Here is a 14,025-nt window from a genome sequence, read left to right as displayed (position 1 = left end):
ACCACAGTCTTAAACATTGCCGTTAGTAATACACTATGCCATCATGGATTAAAATCCTGCAGGACACGCATGGTCCCACTGCTCATCCCACCACATATCCAGGCCTGTTTAAAGCTTGCCAGTGACCATCTGAATGATCCAGAGGAAACATAGGAGAAGGTCATGTAATCAGATGAGGCCAAAATAGACCTTTTTGGTATCAACTCCACTCAGCTTATTTGGAGGAAGAAGGATGAGTTCACAACCCCAAAAACAATGTCCCAACCATTAGGCATGGCAGCACGGTGGCTCAGTGGTCAGCACTGCAGCTTTGCAGCGCTGGACAACATCTGCAAGGAGTTTGTATGTTCTCGTGTTTGCGTGGGTTTCCTCCGGGTACTCCGGTTTCCTCCCACATTCCAAAGACATACTGATAGGGAATTTAGATTGTGAGCCCCATAGGGGACAGCGATGATAATGTGTGCAAACTGTAAAGCACTGCGGAATAAGTTAGTGCTATAAAAAAATATAGATTACTATTATTAGGCATGGGGGTGGAAACATCATACTTTGGGAGTGCTTTTCTACAAAGGGGACAGGACGACAGCACCGTATTGAAGAGAGGATGGATGGGGTCCTGTATCTTGAGATTTTGGTCAACAACCTCCTTCCCTCATTAAGAGCATTGAAGAAGGGTCATCGCTGGGTCTTCCAGCATGACAATGACCTGAAACACACAGCCAGGGCAACTAAGAAGCATTTCAAGGTCCTGGAGGCGCCTAGCCAGTCTCCAGACCTGAACACAATATAAAATCTTTGGTAGGAGCTGAAACTCTATGTTGCTTAGTGACAGTCCCGAAACCTGAAAGATCTGGAGAAGGATCTGTATGGAAGAGTGGGCCAAAAGTCAAGAACTACAGGAAACGTCTGACCTCTGTATTTGCAAACAAAGGTTTCTGTACTAAATATTAAGTTCTGTTTTTCTATTGTATCAAATACTTATTTCATACAATAAAATGCAAATTATGTAAAAATCATACAATATGATTTTCTGTATTTTTTTTTTTAAGATTCTGCCTCTCAGTTGAAGAGTTGAAGTATACCTACGATAAAAAAATTTACAGACCTCCTCAGTCATGTACGTGGGAAATTGTGCAAAATCAACAGTGTATCAAATGCTGCTTTTCCCTACTGTATATATATTTATTTATGCACGGTGTGTACAGTACTGGCCTTCAATGGTTTAATTTGTTCGTATTGGCATGTACCCACTGTAGATTCGGACTGAAGTCAACAGAACCATAAAGGAATACATGTGATATAAACTAGACTATATGTTAAACCTTAGATCAGGGATGGGGAACCTTTTTCCAGCTGTGGGCCATTTGGAAATTTCTACTATCATCCCGGGGCCACATAAAAATTATCACCTTGAAAATGAGCCAGGTATATTTAGTCAAACAATTAATTACGGTAACTCACCCTTAATGTGACGGCTGGAGCTGCTTCTCTTTGGTGCAGCTGTGATGTTAGGTGATGCTGATCATGTTGCTGCTTTTCCAGGGGTGGTACAAAGATCACAGGGGGGGCACAAAGATCAAAGGAGGGCACATAGCTGGGGGGCACAGAGATCACAGAAGGACACATAGCTGGGGGGGCACATAGCTGGAGGGGACAGATCACAGGGGGCACAGATCACATGGGAGCACAAATATCACAGGGGGTACATAGCAGGGGGCACAAGGATCACAGGGGGGCACAAAGCTGGAAGCCACAGATCACAGAGATGCACATAGCTGGGATCACGGAGGGGAATATAGCTGGAGGGAACAGAAATCACAGAGGGGCATATAGCTGGAGTGCACAGAAATCACAGGGGGGCACAGATCAAAGGAGGGCACATAGCTGGGGGCACAGATCGTGGAGGGGCACATAGCTGGGGGTGCACAGCTGGAGGGCACAGATCACATGGGAGCACAAATATTGCAGGGGGCACAGGGATCACATGGGGGCACATAGATCACAGGGGGCACTAAACTGGGAGCCACAGAGATCACAGGAATTCACATAGCTGGGGGGCACAGAGATCACAGGGGGGGCATATAGCTTGGGGCCACAGAGATCACCGGGGGGGCATATAGCTGGAGGGCACAGAAATCACAGGGGTAACTGATCACAGGGGGTACATAGCTGGGGGCACAGATCACAGGGGGCATATAGCTGGAGGGGCAGGGAGATCACAAGGGGAACAGAGATCACTGGGGGCCCAAAAATCACAGGGGGCACTTAGCTGGGGTGACAGGGATCACAGGAGGGGCACAGAGATGACATAGCTGGGAGGCACAGAGATCACAGGGGGCTTATAGTTGGGGGAGCAAAGAGATCATATTGGGGCACATAGCAGGGGGGCACAGAGATCACAGTGAGCACATAGCTGAGGGGACCAGATCACCTGCAGACACAGAGCTGCCAGCACAGAGATCGCTCTGGACTCTCTGGCAGGCAGCAGCTCCTCTTCCTGGATGGGAGGACGGGAGAGCATTCAGCGCTAACCCCACCCACCCTGTCACTAAGCCCGCCCACCCCAATGACATTCATGTGCAGGGCAGGCAGCGTTCTGTGATGAACGCTGCGTGCCGTGCACTTTGAGTTAAAGGGCTGCAGCTTGCAGGATGCGGCTGCCGCCTGGTCATTGCAGACTTCGGGGACCTTCCTGCGGGCAGCATAAAAAACCCACCACGGGCCTTAGATTCTTCAAAGCGCCCCCATTCAACTTTGATGACATCTTTACACACTCTTTGCATTCTCTCTAGCAGCTTCTTAATACATGTTCATTAGTATGGCTTCCAATGAATAGTAGTGCCTTCTTCAAGAGTTCATTTCTGGAATCACTGGTTTTCAGAAAACATTTTAAACCATCACGTTCTTCATAGACAATATTGTGACACAGCTCCATATAGTGCTTTCACTATTCTAAGACTGGCGTCACACATAACGTATTTCACGGCCGAGAATCGCACAAATGTTCCCTGAACAGTGATCCGTATGTAATCCGTTTCCAATGCGAGGATGTGACTTTCTCGCATCTAAGCATCCATGTGACATCCGCATGGCGAGATTTTCTTGCCTGCTTGCAAAATTGACATATAATGGATCCATGGCCTCAAATAATATTCTTGAAAATATATATACAGTGTATGTGTGTGTATATATACATGCACTGCTAAAAAAAAAAAAATATATATATATTAGATGGTGGCCCGACACATCGGGTATTCTAGAATATGTATATATGTATGTAGGTGGCGCTTAGCACAGCCACGTAGTATATAGCACAGCCACGTAGTATATAACACAGCCACGTAGTATATAACACAGCCACGTAGTATATAACACAGCCACGTAGTATATAGCACAGCCACGTAGTATATAGCACAGCCACGTAGTATATAGCACAGCCACGTGGTATATAGCAGCCACGTAGTATATAGCACAGCCCATGTAATATATAGCACAGCCCAAGCAGTATATAACACAGGCCATGTAGTATATAGCAGCCAGGCAGTATATAACACAGCCCACGTAGTATATAACACTGCCCACATAGTATATAGCAGCCATGCAGTATATAACACAGCCCACGTAATATATAGCACAGCCCATGCAGTATATAACACCGCCCACGTAGTATATAGCAGTGTGGGCACCATATCCCTGTTTAAAAAAAAAAAAAAAATTAAATAAAAAATAGTTATATACTCACCCTCCGGCATCCACCGAGACCGCTAAGTCATCTGGGTAATTTCGCTATGCATCACTGGGAACGGAAGCTGGCGGCAGCATCGCGCGCATCGGTGGATGTCGGAAGGTGAGAGTAGCACAATTTTTTATTATTTTTAACATTATATCATTTTACTATTGATGTTGCATAGGCGGATTCAGGTCTGGGGAACGGACGAGCCAGTCCATAGCTTCAATGCCTTCATCTTGCAGGAACTACTGACACACTCCAGCCACATGAGGTCTGGCATTGTCCTGCATTAGGAGGAACCCAGGGCCAACCGCACCAACATATGGTCTCACAAGAGGTCTGAGGATCTCATCTCGGTACCTAATGGCAGTCAGGTTGTTGTGTGTGTGTGTGGTGTAGTGTATGTCAGGTTGGTGTGTGGTGTTGTGCATGTCAGGCTGATCGCACACCAGCCTGACATACACAATCCTTACCATGGATTGTTAAGAAAAAGACGTCCCTTTTGTCTTTGAACTTGACCACAAGCATGTTGCCACTGCGTTGGGCTCGACTCTCACCCTTTGCGAGAGTCTGCTCAATTAGCGACAAAGGGAGACCCCTCTGATTTCTGCGCACAGTACAGCAAGCTGCGGTAGCTCTGGCAGAGAGGGATTGAAAGAGTGTGATGCTTGTATAAAAGATATCAACGTACAGATGGTAACCATGATCAAGCAGTGGGTGGACCAAATCCCACACTATTTTCCCACTCACCCCCAGAGCAGGTGGACATTCTGGGGGCTGGCTCCTGCTGTCCTTCCCTTGGTAAACTGTAAAGCGGAGAGTGTACCCTGAGGTACTCTCACACAGCTTATAGAGTTTTATCCCGTACCTCGCCCTCTTGCTGGGCAGGTACTGACGGAACTGAAGTGTCCCTTTGAAGTGGATGAAGGATTCATCCACACAAATTTCTCTTTGGAGAATGTACACTTCAGCAAACTTGTTGCTGAAGTGTTCGATGACCGGCCGAATTTTGAACAGTCTATCAAAATTCGGGTCATCGCAGGGAAGGATGTCCGTATTGTCCCTAAAATGAAGAAACTTATGAATCGCCTCAAAACGTTTGCAAAGCATAACCATGCCAAATATTGGAGTTTGATATAAAATATCAGTACTCCAGTATTGGCGAATTTCCGGTTTCTTCACAATCCCCATGTGAAGGACCACAATATTTAATCATTTCTAGTCAAAGCTTTGATAAAGACCGCAGCAACTGGCGAAACGCATCGCTTTCCTCACGTATGTTATGGTGATGTCCGATTTGGATTAAAGGTTTCATTTTATTCATTTCATTTTTTATCAAGAAGAAGCTGGAACACTTGCTTATTTTTTCATGTTCAACTCCATGCACAGCTCCAACACACAGACTTCTCAGCTTTTCTAGCTGACATGTGCAGTCTCCATTCAGAAAGAGGGACCCTGGCGTGTCTCTCCCTCAGGCACTGCTCATATTTGGCTGGTAACTCACCAGATTCAACACACTCCCCCCTGCTCATCATCCTATAGACCAGTGTTTCTCAACTCCAGTCCTTAAGACCCCACAACAGGTCATGTTTTCAGGATTTCCTTAGTATTGCACAGGTGATAATTTCATCACCTGCTCAAGCATTAATTCCATGGCCTATGCAATACTAAGAAAATCCTGAAAACATTACCTGTTGTGGGGTCTTGAGGACTGGAGTTGAGAAACACTGTTATAGACTGACAAAAAGGTGAACCCATTTCCTGGTTCTTCGTCAAAGCTAGCCAGGTGCATCCAAGTAAGACCTGAATATCCAGAATTTCACCCTGTCCTACCTGGCTTTGCTAGTGTATAATATGTATTATTTTTAACCCATAACATGAAAGTAAGGTTAATAATATAACTTTCCTTACAAAATTTCTACTTTTACTCAAATTAGTTGATGCAAAAGTGAAAACACTGCACATCAAAAACTATTTCATCTAGTATTTTGTATGTCCGTTACTATTTTTAAGGACAGCACCAAGTTTTCTAGTCCTAGAAAGTACAAGTTGGCAACATAGTGCAACATCTATTCTCATAGGTGTTGACAATGTCCTTATGTGTGGCTGCATGAGTGTTTCTGGTGCCAGTAAGCTACATTTCATTGATAGTATTGTGAATTCACAGGTGTACTGCTCTATATTGAAAGAGAAGATTCTAACATTTCTCCAAGCCCTTGTTAGATGTGTACTTTTCCAACATGACTACGATCCAAAACATTCATCTGTTCCATTTCTGAAGAACAGGGTATGATAAACCTGCACCTTGCCACCCTGCCTGACGACACCATTACGTCAGATGGATCACATAATGCGGTCTCCCCACTTTTACCAATGTGACGTTCCGTATCCCCTGGGGAATTGAGAAATGCGAGGTCAGCTTGGTACAGTTTTACACAAAATCCCCCTGTCCATATGGGCATGACGAGTGAGAGGATGTGACCCATGCAGTCACGGATGTGGCACCACACTCATTCAAAACCCTGACAAGCGTAGAGGCCCCTTTCACTAGCACCAGGGAAATAGAGCGCTGCCAGCCCGGTAGAACTGCCACCAGTTCCTCGTTAGATATAACCCCAGTCTGTTAACAAGATTATGTCGGGCCAGAAACCAGCCCAGATAGCATGGAAAGTTAAACCGAGAAAATGGATGCGTGGATTCTTGGATCGAGATACAAGAGTAGCCCAAGGTTAAATTATATATTTAATAACCTTCAGGGCAAACTAGACACATGTTACTAGAAAAACATATTATTGTACTGGGAATCAAAACCATGACTTAGTGAACATATATCCCCTTAAAAGCAAAATAATTTTATTATAATTATTTTAAAAAATACACCACCCAGTGTTTTGGCAAAAAAAGCCTAAATGAAAAAAAGGACCAAGGTCTAGCGCATACCCTGCAATAGCCTATTCTGTCACCTGCCTGGCTGTGGAGGTTGGCACTCTAATAACGATTTTTTGGCGCCCCCACTCAACGTGGACTACCCCTCACTGCCCTGGGTCACCCTATACTGCAGGTGTGAAAACAATAATGTATAGAAACAGAAATGAAAAAAGCAAAAAAATGGTCCAAAACAATAGAAAAAACCAATATAATAAAATTAGCAAAAAAGAGGCCAAAGCAGGATAATAGCTATGACCCTATCATCAATTCATTTGCTAAACATTAATAATTGGCAACGGGTATGCCGTCAGATATGCCACATTACTAGACACATGGGATACATTTAGACAGTGCTGGGCAGCCTGCCTAATCAAATAGTATGGGCGTGACTAATATGCTGTAAACCAGACACTGTGCATTACCTGTATGTAAACAGCGCCTTATACAAGCCTCTTTTGTGCAATCATATACTGAGCAATCCCCCCCTCCATGAATTGGTAGGCTAAAAGTGGTTGTCTTATTAGTATTTTGCACCTGTGTTGCGTCCATCTTTGCTATATGAGTTTGCTGCATCCTGATAGTGCATTTGTTCAGAGACCTGGGCAGGTAAGCACTGCTGCCCCGTTTCTGCTGTATTAATTCTTGAATTTTTTGAGGACTTTCAGTCCTCTTTTTGTGGCTTTGCCATTAAGTCAAACTAGACAATCTATATATATATATATATATATATATATATATATATATATATATATATATATATATATATATATATATATATATATATATATAAAAATGAGTGTATATGTGTGTTTATCAGCCATGCCCACTCCACGTAGCCTCAACCAATCACTAAGCATCTTTCATTTCACCAAAGCTGTTTAAATGAAGCTGAGCTGTGATTGTTTGCTATGAGCAACAGTTTTCCTTGTAAACAATTATGGTAACTGAGGCTTATTATTCTTATAATTTCTATGGTGTTAACGACCTTCTGTAAAGCTGGAAATAGCACAATTTACAATCTTCCACAGACTGCATGGGGAGCCCAGAATCAGGAACTTTGTCTGGCATGAAGCATCCTCATTAACTACAAACTTCAAACACAGATTAAAAAAGAAACAAGACGAATTTCTCCAAACCAAGTATCATTTTAATCTGTGTAACAGCGCCAACCTGACAATGTTGGCTCTGACAGGATATTAGGGGTAGTAGTCTGGTGGCTCTGACTGACAGGATTATATGGGATATTAGGGGTAGTAGTCCAGTTGCTCTGGCTGATGGGATGATTGGGATATTAGTGGCAGTAGTCCAGTGGCTCTTGCTGATGGGATGATGTGGGATAGTAGGGGTAGTAATCTGGTGGCTCTGACGGGATGATGTGGGATATTAGTGGTAGTAGTCCGGTAGCTCTGGCTGACAGAATGATGTGGGATATTAGGGTTAGTAGTAGTCCGGTGGCTCTGGCTGATGGGATAATGTGGGATATTAGGGGTAGTAGTCCAGTGGCTCTTGCTGATGGGATGATGTGGGATAGTAGGGGTAGTAATCCGGTGGCTCTGACGGGATGATGTGGGATATTAGTGGTAGTTGTCCGGTAGCTCTGGCTGAAGGGGTGATTTGGATATTAGGGGTATTAGTCTGGTGGCTCTGGCTGACAGGATGATGTGGGATATTAGGGTAGTAGTCCGGTGGCTCTGGCTGAAGGGGTGATTTGGATATTAGGGGTATTAGTCTGGTGGCTCTGGCTGACAGGATGATGTGGGATATTAGGGGTAGTAGCATGGTGGCTCTGGCTGATGAGATGATTGGGATATTAGGAGTAGTAGTCCGTTGGCTCTGGCTGACGGGATGATGTGGGATATTAGGGGTAGTAGTCCGGTGGCTCTGGCTGATGGGGTGATTGGGATATTAGGGGTAGTACTCTGGTGGCTCTGGCTGACAGGATGATGTGGGATAATAAGGGTAGTAGTCTGGTGGCTCTGGCTGATGAGATGATTGGGATATTAGGGGTAGTAGTCCATTGGCTCTGGCTGACGGGATAATGTCGGATATTAGTGGGAGGAGTCCGGTGGCTCTGATGGAATGATGTGGGATATTAGGGGTATTATTCCGGTGGCTCTGGCTGATGGGATGATTGGGATATTAGGGGTAGTAGTCCGGTGGCTCTGGCTGACGTGATGATGTGGGATATTAGGGGTAGTAATCCGATGGCTCTGACTGGATGATGTGGGATGTTTGGGGTAATAGTCCTGTGGCTCTGGCTGACGGGATGATGTGAGATATTAGGGGTAGTAGTGTAGTGGCTCTGGCTGATGGGATGATTGGGATATTAGGGGCAGTAGTCCGGAGGCTCTGGCTGACGGGATGATGTGGGAAATCTGTTCATCTTTGCACCGGAAGGAAAAACCAAAAATGCCGTTTTCAAAAAGGCTCTTGAATGAATTGAAAATAATCATTTAGTTAATTTGTGTTGTAAATCTGTAGTGTTGAATATATGATGTGAAATGTTTTTATGTGCAATATAATCGTTAAAATTTGTTATAACTAACCACACTTGGTTACTATGCCCGGGCAACGCTAGTACACTATAACCACGAAGGTTATACATATACAATAGTCAGATATGCAAACACAATAGTGGTAGGACAAGAGATGTAAGCAGATAGTTGATGTACGACCATGTATGCGCTGGGCTGCAGGGGCCATGGGCTGCCAGCTGGCTCCTAGGTCCTTCACAGAATGGTACTCGACTAGATTCCCCTTTCAAAGCGGACCGCATGCATAACAGAGAGCGCCTACATGGCCTTACACTAGCATTTATCCCCGTTGGTTCCTCTGGACTGAACCTAAATCCCCCCTTGCCTCTGACAGCTAAAACTCCAAAACCTAAGCTGTCATAACTCTTTAATGGACGATCCTAGTGAGGCAGTTTATGGCACCATCAGATCCGGCTGGACCCCTGCTACGTGCTGAGATTTTTCACACCTTTGCCATCTGGTTCCTATAGCCATTTTATGTATCTACCCATCTGCCTGGGGTTCTAGAGCGGATCGAGACCCTGAGAGGTGTTAGGTCCATTCTAGATATCTCGAACATGTACACGATATAGGGCTAGGAGATATAGTATCTCCATAACTCCTTATCAAGTCATGTTTCTAGAATGTTCTGTGGCACCTTCAGCATGACTCTATATTGCAAGCAAGCCTTTGTTCTGCTCTGAGCTGGCTGGCTTCAAGGTGTGAGATATGTCACTCACAGCCTTTTGGTGGCTTGACACCCCCTTCCCCCCCCTCTGAGCGAACTGACAGTTTTCGCCTTGAGAATATTAGACTTCCTGCTGAGTCCCTGCTAGACTAAAGGTACCTTCACACTAAACGATATCGCTAGCGATCCGTGACGTTGCAGCGTCCTGGCTAGCGATATCGTTTAGTTTGACACGCAGCAGCGATCAGGATCCTGCTGTGATATCGCTGGTCGTTGAACAAAGTTCAGAACTTTATTTGGTCGTCAGACCGGCGTGTATCGTCGTGTTTGACACCAAAAGCAACGATACCAGCGATGTTTTACACTGGTAACCAGGGTAAACATCGGGTTAATAAGCGCAGGGCCGCTGGTTACCCTGGTTACCAGTGTAAAATGTAAAAAAAACAAACTACATACTCACCTTCGCGTCCCCCGGCGTCCGCTTCCCACACTGACTGAGCGCCGTAAAGTGAAAGTGAAAGCACAGCACAGCGGTGACCACTGCTGTTAGGGCCGGCGCTCAGTCAGCGCAGGAAGCGGACGCCGGGGGACGCGAATGTAAGTATGTACTGTTTGTTTTTTTTACATTTTACGCTGGTAACCAGGGTAAACATCAGGTTACTAAGCACGGCCCTGCGCTTAGTAACCCGATGGTTACCCGGGGACCTCGGCATCGTTGGTCGCTGGAGAGCGGTCTGTGTGACAGCTCTCCAGCGATCAAACAGTGACGCTGCAGCGATCGGCGTCGTTGTCGCTATCGCTGCAGCGTCGCTTAGTGTGACGGTACCTTAAGGCTACTTTCACACTAGCGTCGGGCCGAGGTTCCCGACGCTAGCGTTGTCTCCGCCGCACAACGGGGGCAGCGGATGCATTTTTCCAGTGCATCCGCTGCACCATTGTGAGGTGCGGGGAAGTGCGGGGAGGTGGGGGCGGAGTTCCGGCCACGCATGCGCGGTCGGAAAAAGCGGACCGTCGTGAGCAAAAAAGTTACATGTAGCGTTTTTCGGTCCCGACGGTCCGCCACAACACGGCGCACGACAGTTGCGACGTGTGTCAATCCGTCGCAAAACGTCGCTTAATGTAAGTCTATGGGGAAAAAACGCATCCTGCAAGCACTTTTGCAGGATGCGTTTTTTCGGCAAAACGACGCATTGTGGCGGATTGCAGTTAACGCTAGTGTGAAAGTAGCCTAAGAAAAGAGTTTTATTATTCCAGGGCCAAATGGGATACAAATGATTGGCATGAATTGACATCTTCAATATTCTTCACACAGGGTAAAAGTGTTTAAGTGGCCAAGTATGCCTCCTGATCTGAACCCAATCCAACACATATGGGTAATTCTGAAAAGACAAGTTAAACATCACTCTCCATCCATGCCTAGAAAACTTGATGCTGTCCACAAAAGAGGAAACCCAGCATTTGGTGACATCCATGGCTTCCGTACTTCAGACAGTTATTGCCTGCAAAGGATTGTATACAAAGTACTAAAAATGAACATTTTAGTTATGGTAAAATTAATCTGTCCAATTATGCTTAAGACCCTGAAATGATGAGGATTTGTAGAAAAATGGTTGCAATTCCTAAATGTTTCACAGGATATTTTTGTTCAACCCCTTTAATTAAACTTGAAAGTTCACAAGCCTACACTTTAATTGCATCTCCGTTGTTTCATTTTAAATACAAAATAGTTGCATGCAGAGCCCAAATAACAACGATTCGGTCACTGTCCAAATATTTTTGGACCGAATATAATAATGTGTTTTATTAATAAAGTCCATATTACATACAAGTTATGAAAGAATAGTCCGTCAAGTAGAAGAAAAATGTTTTTAATCTCCTGAATCTTTATCCAGGTGTTGCTATAAAAAATCGATTTCTGTTAGTGATAGTTTATTTTAAAATTTCCTATACCATTTTAGGTAAAGATATGTACTGCTATACATATAAGCATATAAAGATATACAATATATACAGTCAAAGATATAAACAAAGATCAATTCATGCGGAGGTAGATAGTGAACTGACCTGATAGCAAGGAGCACAAAAAAACATTACATATTATACCTGGGAGAAGGTTCAATAGATGATGGAAAACATCGAGTAAATCTCAAAACAAACATTGTATTTTGTATTTTTATTAATAAAATGGCCACCCATATGGAAAGAAAAGATTACAGCATATGTGTTAGCTAGAACAACTGAATACCACATGATTAGGGTAGCATCTCAAAAAAAGTTTCATAATCACATCTCACAGTAATATCTCAAAATAGTATCTTACAATGACCACTCAAAATGACATCTCCAGTATTAGTCCTTCATCTGTTAATGGAAATATAGAGGCTTCCACGTTACTGGTAGTTCAAAGGCTCTGGCTCCTCGAACCTCAAAATAAATCAACAAATTCTGTGCTCCAAAATCCAAATAACCCCTCCCTCCTGAGCTAAACCTCATTTAGCATCAAGTGTTTGGCATTTCTGTAGTGATGAGAGCTTGCTTAATATACGGGTGCATGTATCTACAAGCATGAGCTGGGCATAATGTACTGGTGACTGCCATATACTTGTCACTGCAGCCTACTGGTCACTACCACGGCAGTTTGTAATTTTCTCTCAGCAACAGCCACTGCTGCTTGTTTCTGGAAAGCAGAATTTGTGGGACAAATTTTGATGCCATTTTTACCCATTTCCACATGTGAAAATGTAAAATCTAGGGCTAAAAGAAAATTTTAGTGGTAAAAATGTAATTCCTTTTTCTTCACTGCCCAATGGTATAAACTTCTGTGGCACAACTGTGGTGCCAATATGCTTACTGTGTAACACCCCTGCCGGCATCACTGCATGGCCTTCCATTCCCCACCTGCCTATTACATCAACTCACTCACCCAGTGCCATGCTGGGAGATCTGTCTGCTGCCGGCTCCATGCCATGTGCTCCATGGCTGCTTACTCTGTGTACACTTCCTGGCTGTGTGCATATGGGGATGGCACCAGCAACTCCGGATTCTTATTGAGACTGTGTGCACCTTCCTAAGGTGTCGCTGGCCAATAGCCTAGAGGCCTCTGTTACTTAACCCCTTCACCCCCAAGGGTGGTTTGCACGTTAATGACCGGGCCAATTTTTACAATTCTGACCACTGTCCCTTTATGAGGTTATAACTCTGGAACGCTTCAACGGATCTTGGCGATTCTGACACTGTTTTCTCGTGACATATTGTTTATTTGCAAAAAAAATGGAAATTTGGCGAAAATTTTGAAAATTTTGCAATTTTCCAACTTTGAATTTTTATGCCCTTAAATCACAGAGATATGTCACACAAAATACTTAATAAGTAACATTTCCCACATGTCTACTTTACATCAGCACAATTTTGGAACCAAAATTTTTTTTTGTTAGGGAGTTATAAGGGTTAAAAGTTGACCAGCAATTTCTCATTTTTACAACACCATTTTTTTTTAGGGACCACATCTCATTTGAAGTCATTTTGAGGGGTCTATATGATAGAAAATACCCATGTGTGACACCATTCTAAAAACTGCACCCCTCAAGGTGCTCAAAACCATATTCAAGAAGTTTATTAACCTTTCTGGTGCTTCACAGGAATTTTTGGAATGTTTAAATAAAAATGAACATTTAACTTTTTTTCACAAAAAATTTACTTCAGCTCCAATTTGTTTTATTTTACCAAGGGTAACAGGAGAAAATGGACCCCAAAAGTTGTTGTACAATTTGTCCTGAGTACGCCGATACCCCATATGTGGGGGTAAACCACTGTTTGGGCGCATGACAGAGCTCGGAAGCGAAGGAGCGCCATTTGACTTTTCAATGCAAAATTGACTGGAATTGAGATGGGACGCCATGTTGCGTTTGGGGAGCCCCTGATGTGCCTAAACATTGAAACCCCCCACAAGTGACACCATTTTGGAAAGTAGACCCCCTAAGGAACTTATCTAGATGTGTTTTGAGCGCTTTGACCCACCAAGGGCTTCACAGAAGTCAATAATGCAGAGCCGTAAAAATAAAACAAAAATTTTTTCCCACAAAAATTACTTTTTTAGCCCCCAGTTTTGTATTTTCCCGAGGGTAGCAGGAGAAATTGGACCCCAAAATCTGTTGTCCAAGTTGTCC

The 14,025-nt window shown here is 44.1% G+C and overlaps 1 long non-coding RNA gene across 4 annotated transcripts in view; it reads left to right on the top strand.

The window, feature by feature from the left end:
- The window catches only part of LOC143815684 (uncharacterized), a 358,696-nt gene that overhangs the window by 131,584 nt on the left and 213,087 nt on the right, over positions 1-14,025 (top strand). For 2 of the 4 annotated variants that reach the window (XR_013223783.1, XR_013223782.1), the window contains exon 4: positions 11,172-11,232. The exons of the other annotated variants lie outside the window; for them this stretch is intronic. This is a non-coding gene — a long non-coding RNA (uncharacterized LOC143815684). The remainder of the gene's footprint in view (positions 1-11,171; positions 11,233-14,025) is intronic. 4 annotated transcript variants of the gene reach the window in all.

Source organism: Ranitomeya variabilis, chromosome 3 (assembly GCF_051348905.1).
Source record: "Ranitomeya variabilis isolate aRanVar5 chromosome 3, aRanVar5.hap1, whole genome shotgun sequence".
Classification (NCBI taxonomy): Eukaryota; Metazoa; Chordata; class Amphibia; order Anura; family Dendrobatidae; genus Ranitomeya; species Ranitomeya variabilis.
The sequence above is the reverse complement of the archived record's forward strand: the minus strand, read 5'-3'. Positions and strand labels throughout refer to the sequence as shown.